This window comes from Carica papaya, chromosome 8 (assembly GCF_054855325.1).
Source record: "Carica papaya isolate Zhongbai chromosome 8, ASM5485532v1, whole genome shotgun sequence".
NCBI classification, from domain to species: Eukaryota; Viridiplantae; Streptophyta; class Magnoliopsida; order Brassicales; family Caricaceae; genus Carica; species Carica papaya.
The window spans coordinates 18,791,628-18,804,760 of NC_142316.1; the positions used below are offsets into that span (position 1 = coordinate 18,791,628).

General features: G+C 47.7%; 14 non-coding genes and 19 pseudogenes across 14 annotated transcripts; all 33 read left to right on the plus strand.

Annotated features, from left to right (window-relative positions):
* The first annotated feature begins 459 nt into the window (after window positions 1–459).
* Window positions 460–578, plus strand: LOC148248213 (5S ribosomal RNA; annotated as a pseudogene).
* Window positions 579–783: 205 nt separating this feature from the next.
* LOC148248214 (5S ribosomal RNA) lies at window positions 784–902 on the plus strand (annotated as a pseudogene).
* Window positions 903–1,105: 203 nt separating this feature from the next.
* On the plus strand, window positions 1,106–1,224 carry LOC148248215 (5S ribosomal RNA). Its single transcript, XR_015815415.1, has one exon. It is a non-coding gene; the product is annotated as a 5S ribosomal RNA (ribosomal RNA).
* Window positions 1,225–1,429: 205 nt separating this feature from the next.
* Window positions 1,430–1,548, plus strand: LOC148248216 (5S ribosomal RNA; annotated as a pseudogene).
* Window positions 1,549–1,751: 203 nt separating this feature from the next.
* Window positions 1,752–1,870, plus strand: LOC148248217 (5S ribosomal RNA). The gene has a single exon (XR_015814352.1). It is a non-coding gene; the product is annotated as a 5S ribosomal RNA (ribosomal RNA).
* A 527-nt stretch (window positions 1,871–2,397) lies between these two features.
* LOC148248218 (5S ribosomal RNA) lies at window positions 2,398–2,516 on the plus strand. Its single transcript, XR_015815498.1, has one exon. It is a non-coding gene; the product is annotated as a 5S ribosomal RNA (ribosomal RNA).
* A 205-nt stretch (window positions 2,517–2,721) lies between these two features.
* On the plus strand, window positions 2,722–2,840 carry LOC148248219 (5S ribosomal RNA; annotated as a pseudogene).
* A 203-nt stretch (window positions 2,841–3,043) lies between these two features.
* Window positions 3,044–3,162, plus strand: LOC148248220 (5S ribosomal RNA). Its single transcript, XR_015815509.1, has one exon. It is a non-coding gene; the product is annotated as a 5S ribosomal RNA (ribosomal RNA).
* A 205-nt stretch (window positions 3,163–3,367) lies between these two features.
* LOC148248221 (5S ribosomal RNA) lies at window positions 3,368–3,486 on the plus strand (annotated as a pseudogene).
* A 203-nt stretch (window positions 3,487–3,689) lies between these two features.
* On the plus strand, window positions 3,690–3,808 carry LOC148248222 (5S ribosomal RNA). The gene has a single exon (XR_015815520.1). It is a non-coding gene; the product is annotated as a 5S ribosomal RNA (ribosomal RNA).
* Window positions 3,809–4,013: 205 nt separating this feature from the next.
* Window positions 4,014–4,132, plus strand: LOC148248223 (5S ribosomal RNA; annotated as a pseudogene).
* Window positions 4,133–4,335: 203 nt separating this feature from the next.
* On the plus strand, window positions 4,336–4,454 carry LOC148248224 (5S ribosomal RNA). The gene has a single exon (XR_015815531.1). It is a non-coding gene; the product is annotated as a 5S ribosomal RNA (ribosomal RNA).
* Window positions 4,455–4,981: 527 nt separating this feature from the next.
* LOC148248225 (5S ribosomal RNA) lies at window positions 4,982–5,100 on the plus strand. The gene has a single exon (XR_015814455.1). It is a non-coding gene; the product is annotated as a 5S ribosomal RNA (ribosomal RNA).
* Window positions 5,101–5,305: 205 nt separating this feature from the next.
* Window positions 5,306–5,424, plus strand: LOC148248226 (5S ribosomal RNA; annotated as a pseudogene).
* A 203-nt stretch (window positions 5,425–5,627) lies between these two features.
* Window positions 5,628–5,746, plus strand: LOC148248227 (5S ribosomal RNA). Its single transcript, XR_015815542.1, has one exon. It is a non-coding gene; the product is annotated as a 5S ribosomal RNA (ribosomal RNA).
* Window positions 5,747–5,951: 205 nt separating this feature from the next.
* LOC148248228 (5S ribosomal RNA) lies at window positions 5,952–6,070 on the plus strand (annotated as a pseudogene).
* Window positions 6,071–6,273: 203 nt separating this feature from the next.
* Window positions 6,274–6,392, plus strand: LOC148248229 (5S ribosomal RNA). Its single transcript, XR_015815553.1, has one exon. It is a non-coding gene; the product is annotated as a 5S ribosomal RNA (ribosomal RNA).
* Window positions 6,393–6,597: 205 nt separating this feature from the next.
* Window positions 6,598–6,716, plus strand: LOC148248230 (5S ribosomal RNA; annotated as a pseudogene).
* A 202-nt stretch (window positions 6,717–6,918) lies between these two features.
* Window positions 6,919–7,037, plus strand: LOC148248231 (5S ribosomal RNA). Its single transcript, XR_015815564.1, has one exon. It is a non-coding gene; the product is annotated as a 5S ribosomal RNA (ribosomal RNA).
* Window positions 7,038–7,242: 205 nt separating this feature from the next.
* On the plus strand, window positions 7,243–7,361 carry LOC148248232 (5S ribosomal RNA; annotated as a pseudogene).
* Window positions 7,362–7,563: 202 nt separating this feature from the next.
* Window positions 7,564–7,682, plus strand: LOC148248233 (5S ribosomal RNA). The gene has a single exon (XR_015815575.1). It is a non-coding gene; the product is annotated as a 5S ribosomal RNA (ribosomal RNA).
* Window positions 7,683–7,887: 205 nt separating this feature from the next.
* On the plus strand, window positions 7,888–8,006 carry LOC148248234 (5S ribosomal RNA; annotated as a pseudogene).
* Window positions 8,007–8,209: 203 nt separating this feature from the next.
* LOC148248235 (5S ribosomal RNA) lies at window positions 8,210–8,328 on the plus strand. Its single transcript, XR_015815587.1, has one exon. It is a non-coding gene; the product is annotated as a 5S ribosomal RNA (ribosomal RNA).
* A 205-nt stretch (window positions 8,329–8,533) lies between these two features.
* On the plus strand, window positions 8,534–8,652 carry LOC148248236 (5S ribosomal RNA; annotated as a pseudogene).
* A 202-nt stretch (window positions 8,653–8,854) lies between these two features.
* Window positions 8,855–8,973, plus strand: LOC148248237 (5S ribosomal RNA). Its single transcript, XR_015815598.1, has one exon. It is a non-coding gene; the product is annotated as a 5S ribosomal RNA (ribosomal RNA).
* Window positions 8,974–9,531: 558 nt separating this feature from the next.
* LOC148248238 (5S ribosomal RNA) lies at window positions 9,532–9,650 on the plus strand (annotated as a pseudogene).
* Window positions 9,651–9,858: 208 nt separating this feature from the next.
* LOC148248239 (5S ribosomal RNA) lies at window positions 9,859–9,977 on the plus strand. Its single transcript, XR_015815127.1, has one exon. It is a non-coding gene; the product is annotated as a 5S ribosomal RNA (ribosomal RNA).
* A 563-nt stretch (window positions 9,978–10,540) lies between these two features.
* LOC148248240 (5S ribosomal RNA) lies at window positions 10,541–10,659 on the plus strand (annotated as a pseudogene).
* A 576-nt stretch (window positions 10,660–11,235) lies between these two features.
* On the plus strand, window positions 11,236–11,354 carry LOC148248241 (5S ribosomal RNA; annotated as a pseudogene).
* A 205-nt stretch (window positions 11,355–11,559) lies between these two features.
* Window positions 11,560–11,678, plus strand: LOC148248242 (5S ribosomal RNA; annotated as a pseudogene).
* Window positions 11,679–12,226: 548 nt separating this feature from the next.
* LOC148248243 (5S ribosomal RNA) lies at window positions 12,227–12,345 on the plus strand (annotated as a pseudogene).
* A 204-nt stretch (window positions 12,346–12,549) lies between these two features.
* On the plus strand, window positions 12,550–12,668 carry LOC148248244 (5S ribosomal RNA; annotated as a pseudogene).
* A 209-nt stretch (window positions 12,669–12,877) lies between these two features.
* LOC148248245 (5S ribosomal RNA) lies at window positions 12,878–12,996 on the plus strand (annotated as a pseudogene).
* Window positions 12,997–13,133: the final 137 nt, after the last annotated feature.

The window sequence follows — 13,133 nt, forward strand, 5'->3', positions numbered from 1 at the left end:
TGTGAGTCAAGAAGCAGGGGCATTTTAATCGATATTAGAACGAGAAGGAGAGGTGCAGTGTGAACGCACAAGGAAACAATTGACGGGAGGGGGAGGGAAGGAGAAGGAGTGTATGTATTTTCAGCACGAAATTAAACAGGTGCGGTCACACCAGCACTAACGCACCGGATCCCATCAGAACTCCACAGTTAAGTGTGCTTTGGCGAAAGTAGTACAATGATGGGTTACCTCCTGCGAAGTCCTTATATTTCACCCATTTTCTTGTGAAGTCCTCGTGTTGCACCCATTTTTTTGAATTATAGTCCTCAGGTTTATTTGCAAATTTGAGTCACGGCACCATAGTATTTTACCTGATATTAGAACGAGCACGGGAGGTGCAGTGCTCACGCACAAGGAAACAAATGACGGGAGGGGGAAGAAAGGAGAAGGCGTTTATGTATTTGCAGCGCGAAATTAAACGTGTGCGATCATACCAGAACTAATGCACCGGCTCCCATCAGAACTCCGCAGTTAAGTGTGCTTGGGCGAGAGTAGTACTCAGATGGGTGACCTCCTGGGAAGTCCTCGTGTCGCACCAATTTTTTTTCAGACGGGTCGTTCGACGTTACGCGCGACTGGAACTGGGGTCCGCTGGTTTACACGCAAATGTGAGTCAAGAAGCAGGGGCATTTTAATCGATATTAGAACGAGAAGGAGAGGTGCAGTGTGAACGCACAAGGAAACAATTGACGGGAGGGGGAGGGAAGGAGAAGGAGTGTATGTATTTTCAGCACGAAATTAAACAGGTGCGGTCACACCAGCACTAACGCACCGGATCCCATCAGAACTCCACAGTTAAGTGTGCTTTGGCGAAAGTAGTACAATGATGGGTTACCTCCTGGGAAGTTCTCGTGTTGCACCCATTTTCTTGTGAAGTCCTCGTGTTGCACCCATTTTTTTGAATTATAGTCCTCAGGTTTATTCGCAAATTTGAGTCACGGCACCATAGTATTTTACCTGATATTAGAACGAGAACGGGAGGTGCAGTGCGCACGCACAAGAAAACAAATGACGGGAGGGGGAAGAAAGGAGAAGGCGTTTATGTATTTGCAGCGCGAAATTAAACGGGTGCGATCATACCAGCACTAATGCACCGGATCCCATCAGAACTCCGCAGTTAAGTGTGCTTGGGCGAGAGTAGTACTCGGATCGGTGACCTCCTGGGAAGTCCTCGTGTCGCACCAATTTTTTTTCAGACGGGTCGTTCGACGTTACGCGCAACTGGAACTGGGGTCCGCTGGTTTACACGCAAATATGAGTCAAGAAGCAGGGGCATTTTAATCGATATTAGAACGAGAAGGAGAGGTGCAGTGTGAACGCACAAGGAAACAATTGACGGGAGGGGGAGGGAAGGAGAAGGAGTGTATGTATTTTCAGCACGAAATGAAACAGGTGCGATCATACCAGCACTAATGCAACGGATTCTATCAGAACTCCGTAGGTAAGGGTGCTTGGGCGAGGGTAGTACTAGCATGGGTTACCTCCTGCGAAGTCCTTATATTTCACCCATTTTCTTGTGAAGTCCTCGTGTTGCACCCATTTTTTTGAATTATAGTCCTCAGGTTTATTCGCAAATTTGAGTCACGGCACCATACTATTTTACCTGATATTAGAACGAGCACGGGAGGTGCAGTGCGCACGCACAAGGAAACAAATGACGGGAGGGGGAAGAAAGGAGAAGGCGTTTATGTATTTGCAGCGCAAAATTAAACGGGTGCGATCATACCAGCACTAATGCACCGGATCCCATCAGAACTCCGCAGTTAAGTGCGCTTGGGCGAGAGTAGTACTCGGATGGGTGACCTCCTGGGAAGTCCTCGTGTCGCACCAATTTTTTTTCAGACGGGTCGTTCGACGTTACGCGCGACTGGAACTGGGGTCCGCTGGTTTACACGCAAATGTGAGTCAAGAAGCAGGGGCATTTTAATCGATATTAGAACGAGAAGGAGAGGTGCAGTGTGAACGCACAAGGAAACAATTGACGGGAGGGGGAGGGAAGGAGAAGGAGTGTATGTATTTTCAGCACGAAATGAAACAGGTGCGATCATACCAGCATTAATGCAACGGATTCTATCAGAACTCCGTAGGTAAGGGTGCTTGGGCGAGGGTAGTACTAGCATGGGTTACCTCCTGCGAAGTCCTTATATTTCACCCATTTTCTTGTGAAGTCCTCGTGTTGCACCCATTTTTTTGAATTATAGTCCTCAGGTTTATTCGCAAATTTGAGTCACGGCACCATACTATTTTACCTGATATTAGAACGAGCACGGGAGGTGCAGTGCGCACGCACAAGGAAACAAATGACGGGAGGGGGAAGAAAGGAGAAGGCGTTTATGTATTTGCAGCGCAAAATTAAACGGGTGCGATCATACCAGCACTAATGCACCGGATCCCATCAGAACTCCGCAGTTAAGTGTGCTTGGGCGAGAGTAGTACTCGGATGGGTGACCTCCTGGGAAGTCCTCGTGTCGCACCAATTTTTTTTCAGACGGGTCGTTCGACGTTACGCGCGACTGGAACTGGGGTCCGCTGGTTTACACGCAAATGTGAGTCAAGAAGCAGGGGCATTTTAATCTATATTAGAACGAGAAGGAGAGGTGCAGTGTGAACGCACAAGGAAACAATTGACGGGAGGGGGAGGGAAGGAGAAGGAGTGTATGTATTTTCAGCAAGAAATGAAACAGGTGCGATCATACCAGCACTAATGCAACGGATTCTATCAGAACTCCGTAGGTAAGGGTGCTTGGGCGAGGGTAGTACTAGCATGGGTTACCTCCTGCGAAGTCCTTATATTTCACCCATTTTCTTGTGAAGTCCTCGTGTTGCACCCATTTTTTTGAATTATAGTCCTCAGGTTTATTCGCAAATTTGAGTCACGGCACCATAGTATTTTACCTGATATTAGAACGAGCACGGGAGGTGCAGTGCGCACGCACAAGGAAACAAATGACGGGAGGAGGAAGAAAGGAGAAGGCGTTTATGTATTTGCAGCGCGAAGTTAAACGGGTGCGATCATACCAGCACTAATGCACCGGATCCCATCAGAACTCCGCAGTTAAGTGTGCTTGGGCGAGAGTAGTACTCGGATGGGTGACCTCCTGGGAAGTCCTCGTGTCGCACCAATTTTTTTTCAGACGGGTCGTTCGACGTTACGCGCGACTGGAACTGGGGTCCGCTGGTTTACACGCAAATGTGAGTCAAGAAGCAGGGGCATTTTAATCGATATTAGAACGAGAATGAGAGGTGCAGTGTGAACGCACAAGGAAACAATTGACGGGAGGGGGAGGGAAGGAGAAGGAGTGTATGTATTTTCAGCACGAAATGAAACAGGTGCGATCATACCAGCACTAATGCAACGGATTCTATCAGAACTCCGTAGGTAAGGGTGCTTGGGCGAGGGTAGTACTAGCATGGGTTACCTCCTGCGAAGTCCTTATATTTCACCCATTTTCTTGTGAAGTCCTCGTGTTGCACCCATTTTTTTGAATTATAGTCCTCAGGTTTATTCGCAAATTTGAGTCACGGCACCATAGTATTTTACCTGATATTAGAACGAGCACGGGAGGTGCAGTGCGCACGCACAAGGAAACAAATGACGGGAGGGGGAGGAAAGGAGAAGGCGTTTATGTATTTGGAGCGCAAAATTAAACGGGTGCGATCATACCAGCACTAATGCACCGGATCCCATCAGAACTCCGCAGTTAAGTGTGCTTGGGCGAGAGTAGTACTCGGATGGGTGACCTCCTGGGAAGTCCTCGTGTCGCACCAATTTTTTTTCAGACGGGTCGTTCGACGTTACGCGCGACTGGAACTGGGGTCCGCTGGTTTACACGCAAATGTGAGTCAAGAAGCAGGGGCATTTTAATCGATATTAGAACGAGAAGGAGAGGTGCAGTGTGAACGCACAAGGAAACAATTGACGGGAGGGGGAGGGAAGGAGAAGGAGTGTATGTATTTTCAGCACGAAATGAAACAGGTGCGATCATACCAGCACTAATGCAACGGATTCTATCAGAACTCCGTAGGTAAGGGTGCTTGGGCGAGGGTAGTACTAGCATGGGTTACCTCCTGCGAAGTCCTTATATTTCACCCATTTTCTTGTGAAGTCCTCGTGTTGCACCCATTTTTTTGAATTATAGTCCTCAGGTTTATTCGCAAATTTGAGTCACGGCACCATACTATTTTACCTGATATTAGAACGAGCACGGGAGGTGCAGTGCGCACGCACAAGGAAACAAATGACGGGAGGGGGAAGAAAGGAGAAGGCGTTTATCTATTTGCAGCGCAAAATTAAACGGGTGCGATCATACCAGCACTAATGCACCGGATCCCATCAGAACTCCGCAGTTAAGTGTGCTTGGGCGAGAGTAGTACTCGGATGGGTGACCTCCTGGGAAGTCCTCGTGTCGCACCAATTTTTTTTCAGACGGGTCGTTCGACGTTACGCGCGACTGGAACTGGGGTCCGCTGGTTTACACGCAAATGTGAGTCAAGAAGCAGGGGCATTTTAATCGATATTAGAACGAGAAGGAGAGGTGCAGTGTGAACGCACAAGGAAACAATTGACGGGAGGGGGAGGGAAGGAGAAGGAGTGTATGTATTTTCAGCACGAAATGAAACAGGTGCGATCATACCAGCATTAATGCAACGGATTCTATCAGAACTCCGTAGGTAAGGGTGCTTGGGCGAGGGTAGTACTAGCATGGGTTACCTCCTGCGAAGTCCTTATATTTCACCCATTTTCTTGTGAAGTCCTCGTGTTGCACCCATTTTTTTGAATTATAGTCCTCAGGTTTATTCGCAAATTTGAGTCACGGCACCATAGTATTTTACCTGATATTAGAACGAGCACGGGAGGTGCAGTGCGCACGCACAAGGAAACAAATGACGGGAGGGGGAAGAAAGGAGAAGGCGTTTATGTATTTGCAGCGCAAAATTAAACGGGTGCGATCATACCAGCACTAATGCACCGGATCCCATCAGAATTCCGCAGTTAAGTGTGCTTGGGCGAGAGTAGTACTCGGATGGGTGACCTCCTGGGAAGTCCTCGTGTCGCACCAATTTTTTTTCAGACGGGTCGTTCGACGTTACGCGCGACTGGAACTGGGGTCCGCTGGTTTACACGCAAATGTGAGTCAAGAAGCAGGGGCATTTTAATCTATATTAGAACGAGAAGGAGAGGTGCAGTGTGAACGCACAAGGAAACAATTGACGGGAGGGGGAGGGAAGGAGAAGGAGTGTATGTATTTTCAGCAAGAAATGAAACAGGTGCGATCATACCAGCACTAATGCAACGGATTCTATCAGAACTCCGTAGGTAAGGGTGCTTGGGCGAGGGTAGTACTAGCATGGGTTACCTCCTGCGAAGTCCTTATATTTCACCCATTTTCTTGTGAAGTCCTCGTGTTGCACCCATTTTTTTGAATTATAGTCCTCAGGTTTATTCGCAAATTTGAGTCACGGCACCATAGTATTTTACCTGATATTAGAACGAGCACGGGAGGTGCAGTGCGCACGCACAAGGAAACAAATGACGGGAGGAGGAAGAAAGGAGAAGGCGTTTATGTATTTGCAGCGCGAAGTTAAACGGGTGCGATCATACCAGCACTAATGCACCGGATCCCATCAGAACTCCGCAGTTAAGTGTGCTTGGGCGAGAGTAGTACTCGGATGGGTGACCTCCTGGGAAGTCCTCGTGTCGCACCAATTTTTTTTCAGACGGGTCATTCGACGTTACGCGCGACTGGAACTGGGGTCCGCTGGTTTACACGCAAATGTGAGTCAAGAAGCAGGGGCATTTTAATCGATATTAGAACGAGAATGAGAGGTGCAGTGTGAACGCACAAGGAAACAATTGACGGGAGGGGGAGGGAAGGAGAAGGAGTGTATGTATTTTCAGCACGAAATGAAACAGGTGCGATCATACCAGCACTAATGCAACGGATTCTATCAGAACTCCGTAGGTAAGGGTGCTTGGGCGAGGGTAGTACTAGCATGGGTTACCTCCTGCGAAGTCCTTATATTTCACCCATTTTCTTGTGAAGTCCTCGTGTTGCACCCATTTTTTTGAATTATAGTCCTCAGGTTTATTCGCAAATTTTAGTCACGGCACCATAGTATTTTACCTGATATTAGAACGAGCACGGGAGGTGCAGTGCGCACGCACAAGGAAACAAATGACGGGAGGGGGAGGAAAGGAGAAGGCGTTTATGTATTTGGAGCGCGAAATTAAACGGGTGCGATCATACCAGCACTAATGCACCGGATCCCATCAGAACTCCGCAGTTAAGTGTGCTTGGGCGAGAGTAGTACTCGGATGGGTGACCTCCTGGGAAGTCCTCGTGTCGCACCAATTTTTTTTCAGACGGGTCGTTCGACGTTACGCGCGACTGGAACTGGGGTCCGCTGGTTTACACGCAAATGTGAGTCAAGAAGCAGGGGCATTTTAATCGATATTAGAACGAGAAGGAGAGGTGCAGTGTGAACGCACAAGGAAACAATTGACGGGAGGGGGAGGGAAGGAGAAGGAGTGTATGTATTTTCAGCAAGAAATGAAACAGGTGCGATCATACCAGCACTAATGCAACGGATTCTATCAGAACTCCGTAGGTAAGGGTGCTTGGGCGAGGGTAGTACTAGCATGGGTTACCTCCTGCGAAGTCCTTATATTTCACCATTTTCTTGTGAAGTCCTCGTGTTTCACCCATTTTTTTGAATTATAGTCCTCAGGTTTATTCGCAAATTTGAGTCACGGCACCATAGTATTTTACCTGATATTAGAACGAGCACGGGAGGTGCAGTGCGCACGCACAAGGAAACAAATGACGGGAGGGAGAAGAAAGGAGAAGGCGTTTATGTATTTGCAGCGCGAAATTAAACGGGTGCGATCATACCAGCACTAATGCACCGGATCCCATCAGAACTCCGCAGTTAAGTGTGCTTGGGCGAGAGTAGTACTCGGATGGGTGACCTCCTGGGAAGTCCTCGTGTCGCACCAATTATTTTTCAGACGGGTCGTTCGACGTTACGCGCGACTGGAACTGGGGTCCGCTGGTTTACACGCAAATGTGAGTCAAGAAGCAGGGGCATTTTAATCGATATTAGAACGAGAAGGAGAGGTGCAGTGTGAACGCACAAGGAAACAATTGACGGGAGGGGGAGGGAAGGAGAAGGAGTGTATGTATTTTCAGCACGAAATGAAACAGGTGCGATCATACCAGCACTAATGCAACGGATTCTATCAGAACTCCGTAGGTAAGGGTGCTTGGGCGAGGGTAGTACTAGCATGGGTTACCTCCTGCGAAGTCCTTATATTTCACCATTTTCTTGTGAAGTCCTCGTGTTTCACCCATTTTTTTGAATTATAGTCCTCAGGTTTATTCGCAAATTTGAGTCACGGCACCATAGTATTTTACCTGATATTAGAACGAGCACGGGAGGTGCAGTGCGCACGCACAAGGAAACAAATGACGGGAGGGAGAAGAAAGGAGAAGGCGTTTATGTATTTGCAGCGCGAAATTAAACGGGTGCGATCATACCAGCACTAATGCACCGGATCCCATCAGAACTCCGCAGTTAAGTGTGCTTGGGCGAGAGTAGTACTCGGATGGGTGACCTCCTGGGAAGTCCTCGTGTCGCACCAATTTTTTTTCAGACGGGTCGTTCGACGTTACGCGCGACTGGAACTGGGGTCCGCTGGTTTACACGCAAATGTGAGTCAAGAAGCAGGGGCATTTTAATCGATATTAGAACGAGAATGAGAGGTGCAGTGTGAACGCACAAGGAAACAATTGACGGGAGGGGGAGGGAAGGAGAAGGAGTGTATGTATTTTCAGCACGAAATGAAACAGGTGCGATCATACCAGCACTAATGCAACGGATTCTATCAGAACTCCGTAGGTAAGGGTGCTTGGGCGAGGGTAGTACTAGCATGGGTTACCTCCTGCGAAGTCCTTATATTTCACCCATTTTCTTGTGAAGTCCTCGTGTTGCACCCATTTTTTTGAATTATAGTCCTCAGGTTTATTCGCAAATTTGAGTCACGGCACCATAGTATTTTACCTGATATTAGAACGAGCACGTGAGGTGCAGTGCGCACGCACAAGGAAACAAATGACGGGAGGGGGAGGAAAGGAGAAGGCGTTTATGTATTTGGAGCGCGAAATTAAACGGGTGCGATCATACCAGCACTAATGCACCGGATCCCATCAGAACTCCGCAGTTAAGTGTGCTTGGGCGAGAGTAGTACTCGGATGGGTGACCTCCTGGGAAGTCCTCGTGTCGCACCAATTTTTTTTCAGACGGGTCGTTCGACGTTACGCGCGACTGGAACTGGGGTCCGCTGGTTTACACGCAAATGTGAGTCAAGAAGCAGGGGCATTTTAATCGATATTAGAACGAGAAGGAGAGGTGCAGTGTGAACGCACAAGGAAACAATTGACGGGAGGGGGAGGGAAGGAGAAGGAGTGTATGTATTTTCAGCAAGAAATGAAACAGGTGCGATCATACCAGCACTAATGCAACGGATTCTATCAGAACTCCGTAGGTAAGGGTGCTTGGGCGAGGGTAGTACTAGCATGGGTTACCTCCTGCGAAGTCCTTATATTTCACCATTTTCTTGTGAAGTCCTCGTGTTTCATCCATTTTTTTGAATTATAGTCCTCAGGTTTATTCGCAAATTTGAGTCACGGCACCATAGTATTTTACCTGATATTAGAACGAGCACGGGAGGTGCAGTGCGCACGCACAAGGAAACAAATGACGGGAGGGAGAAGAAAGGAGAAGGCGTTTATGTATTTGCAGCGCGAAATTAAACGGGTGCGATCATACCAGCACTAATGCACCGGATCCCATCAGAACTCCGCAGTTAAGTGTGCTTGGGCGAGAGTAGTACTCGGATGGGTGACCTCCTGGGAAGTCCTCGTGTCGCACCAATTATTTTTCAGACGGGTCGTTCGACGTTACGCGCGACTGGAACTGGGGTCCGCTGGTTTACACGCAAATGTGAGTCAAGAAGCAGGGGCATTTTAATCGATATTAGAACGAGAAGGAGAGGTGCAGTGTGAACGCACAAGGAAACAATTGACGGGAGGGGGAGGGAAGGAGAAGGAGTGTATGTATTTTCAGCACGAAATGAAACAGGTGCGATCATACCAGCACTAATGCAACGGATTCTATCAGAACTCCGTAGGTAAGGGTGCTTGGGCGAGAGTAGTACTAGCATGGGTTACCTCCTGCGAAGTCCTTATATTTCACCCATTTTCTTGTGAAGTCCTCGTGTTGCACCCATTTTTTTGCAGATGATTTTTTCGACGTTACGCGCGATTTTAATTATGGTCCTCAGGTTTATTCGCAAATGTGAGTCACGGCGCCGTGGCATTTTACTTGATATTAGAACGAGAGCGGGAGGTGCAGTGCGCACGTAAAAGGAAACAAATGGCGGGAGGGGGAAGAAAGGGGAATAGTGTATGTATTTGCAGTGCGAAATTAAACAGGTGCGATCATACCAGCACAAATGCACCGGATCCCATCAGAACTCCGCTGTCAAGTGTGCTTTGGCAAAAGTAGTACAATTATGGGTTACATCGTGGGAAGTTCTCGTGTTGCATCCATTTTCTTTTTTTCAGATGTGCCATTCGACGTTACGCGCGACTTTAATTATGGTCCGCAGATTTATTAGCAAATGTGAGTCACTTGTCGTGGCATTTTATTTTATATTTGAACGAGAACGAGAGGTGCAGTGTGCACGCACAAGGAAACAAATGATGGGAGGGAGAAGAAAGGTGAAGGAGTTTATGTATTTGCAGCGCAAAATTAAACATGTGCGATCATACCAGCACTAATGCACCGGATCCCATCAGAACTCCGCAGTTAAGTGTGCTTGGGCAAGAGTAGTACTCGGATGGGTGACCTCTTGGGAAGTCCTCGTGTCGCACTAATTTTTTTTTTCAGACGGGTCGTTCGACGTTACGCGCGACTGGAACTAGGGTCCGCTGGTTTATACGCAAATGTGAGTCAAGAAGCAGGGGCATTTTAATCGATATTAGAACGAGAAGGAGAGATGCAGAGTGCACGCACAAGGAAACAAATGACGGGAGGGGGGATGGAGGGAGAAAAAGTGTATGTATTTGCAGCGCAGAATGAAACATGAGCGATCATACCAGCACCAATGCAACGGATTCTATCAGAACTCCGCAAGTTAAGGGTGCTTGGGCGAGAGTAGCACTAGGATGGGTGACCTCATGCGAAGTCCTTATATTTCACCAATTTTCTTAGGAAGTCCTCGTGTTCCACCCATTTTTTTGCAGATGATTCTTTCGACGATACGCGCGACTTGAATTATGGTCATCAGGTTTATTCGCAAATGTGAGTCACGACACCGTAGCATTTTACTTTATATTAGAAGGAGCACGGGAGGGGCAGTGCGCACGCACAAGGAAACAAATGACGGGAGGGGGAAGAAAGGAGAAGGAGTTTATGTATTTGCAGCGCGGAATTAAACGTGTGCGATCATACCAGCACTAATGCACCGGATTCCGTCAGAACTCCGCAGTTAAGTGTGCTTTGGCGAGAGTAGTACTCGGATTGGTGACCTCCTGGGAAGTCCTAGTGTCGCACCAATTTTTTTTCAGACGGGTCGTTCGACGTTACGCGCGACTGGAACTCGGGTCCGCTGGTTTATACGCAAATGTGAGTCAAGAAGCAGGGGCATTTTAATCCATATTAGAACGAGAAGGAGAGGTGCAGTGTGAACGCACAAAGAAACAATTGATGGGAGGGGGAAGGAAGGAGAAGGAGTGTATAAGGAGAAGGAGTGTATGTAATTTCAGCAAGAAATGAAACAGGTGCGATCATACCAGCACTAATGCAACGGATTCTATCAGAACTCCGTAGGTAAGGGTGCTTGGGCGAGAGTAGTACTAGCATTGGTTACCTCCTGCGAAGTTCTTATATTTCACCCATTTTCTTGTGAAGTCCTCGTGTTGCACCCATTTTTTTGCAGATGATTCTTTCGACGTTACGCGCGACTTGAATTATGGTCCTCAGGTTTATTAGCAAATGTGAGTCACGGCGCCGTGGCATTTTTCCTGATATTAGAACGAGAACGGGAGGTGCAGTGCGCACGCACAAGGAAACAAATGACGGGAGGGGGAAGAAAGGGGAATGAGTTTATGTAATAGAAGCGCAAAATTAAACGGGTGCGATCATACCAGCACTATTGCACCGGATCTCATCAGAACTCTGCAGTTAAGTGTGCTTGGGCGAGATTAGTACTCGGATGCGTGACCTCCTGGGAAGTCCTCGTGTCGCACCAATTTTTTTTCAGACGGGTCGTTCGACGTTACGCGCGTCTGGAACTAGGGTCCGCTGGTTTATACGCAAATGTGAGTCAATAAGCAGGGCCATTTTAATCGATATTAGAACGAGAATAAGAGGTGAAGTGTTAACGCACAAGGATACAAATGACGGGAGGGGGAAGAAAGGAGAAGGAGTATATATATTTGCAGCGTGAAATTAAACAGGTGCTATCATACCAGCACTAAAGCCCCGGATCCCATCAGAACTCCGCAGTTAAGTGTGCTTGGGCGAGAGTAGTACTCGGATGGGTGACCACTTGGGAAGCCCTCGTGTTGTACTAATTTTTTTTCGGATTGGTTGTTCGACGTTATGCGCGAATGGAATTATAAACCGCTGGTTCATTTGCAAAGGTGAGTCACGGTGCCGGGGCATATTACTTGATATTAGAATGAGAAAGAGAGATGCAGAGTGCACGCACAAGGAAACAAATGACGGGAGGAGAAAGAGTGTATGTATTTGCAGTGCGGAATGAAACATGAGGGATCATACCAGCACTAATGCAACGGATTCTATCAGAACTCCGCAGTTAAGGGTGCTTGGGTGAGAAAAGAACTCGGATGGGTGACCTCCTGCGAAGTCCTTATATTTCGCCCATTTTCTTGGGAGGTCCTCGTGTTGCACCCATCTTTTTGCAGATGATTCTTTCGACGTTACGCGCGACTTGATTTATGGTCCGCAGGTTTATTCGCAAATGTGAGTCACGGCGCCGTGGCATTTTACTTGATATTAGAACGAGTACGGGAGGTGCAGTGCGCACGCACAAGGAAACAAATGTTGGGAGGAGGAAGAAAAGAGAAGGAGTGTATGTATTTGAAGCGCAAAATTAAACAAGTGGCATCATACCAGCACTAATGCACTGGATCCCATCAGAACTCTGCAGTTAAGTGTGCTTGAGCGAGTGTAGTACTCGGATGGGTGACCTCTTCGGAAGTCCTCGTATCTCAATAATTTTTTTTCAGATGGGTCGTTCGACGTTACGCGCGACTGGAACTATGGTCCGCTGGTTTATACGCAAATGTGAGTCAAGAATCAGGGGCATTTTAATCGATATTAGAACGAGAAAGAGAGGTGCAGTGTGAACGCACAAGGAAACAAATGATGGGAGGGGGGGAGGGAAGAAGGAGTGTATGTATTTTCAGCACAAAATTAAACAGGTGCGGTCACACCAGCACAAATGCACTGGATCCCATCAGAACTCCGCAGTTAAGTGTGCTTTGGCGAAAGCAGTACAATGATGGGTTACCTCCTGGGAAGTTCTCGTGTTGCACCCATTTTCTTTTTTTCAGTTGTGCCGTTCGACCTTATGCGCGACCTTAATTATGGTCCGCAGATTTATTCGCAAATGTGAGTCACGGCGCCGTGGCATTTTACTTGATATTTGAGCGAGAACGAGAGGTGCAGTGCGCACGCACAAGTAAACGAATGACGGGAGGGGGAATAAAGGAGAAGGAGTTTATGTATTTGCAGCGCAAAATTAAACAGGTTCGATCATACCAGCACTAATGCACCGGATCCCATCAGAACTCCGCAGTTAAGTGTGCTTGGGCGAGAGTATTACTCGAATGGGTTACCTCTTGGGAAGTCCTCGTGTCGCACTAATTTTTTTTTCAGACGGGTCGTTCGACGTTACGCGCGACTGGAACAAGGGTCCACTAGTTTATACGCAAATGTGAGTCAAGAAGCAGGAGCATTTGAATCGATATTAGAACGAGAAAGAGAGATGCAGAGTGCACGCA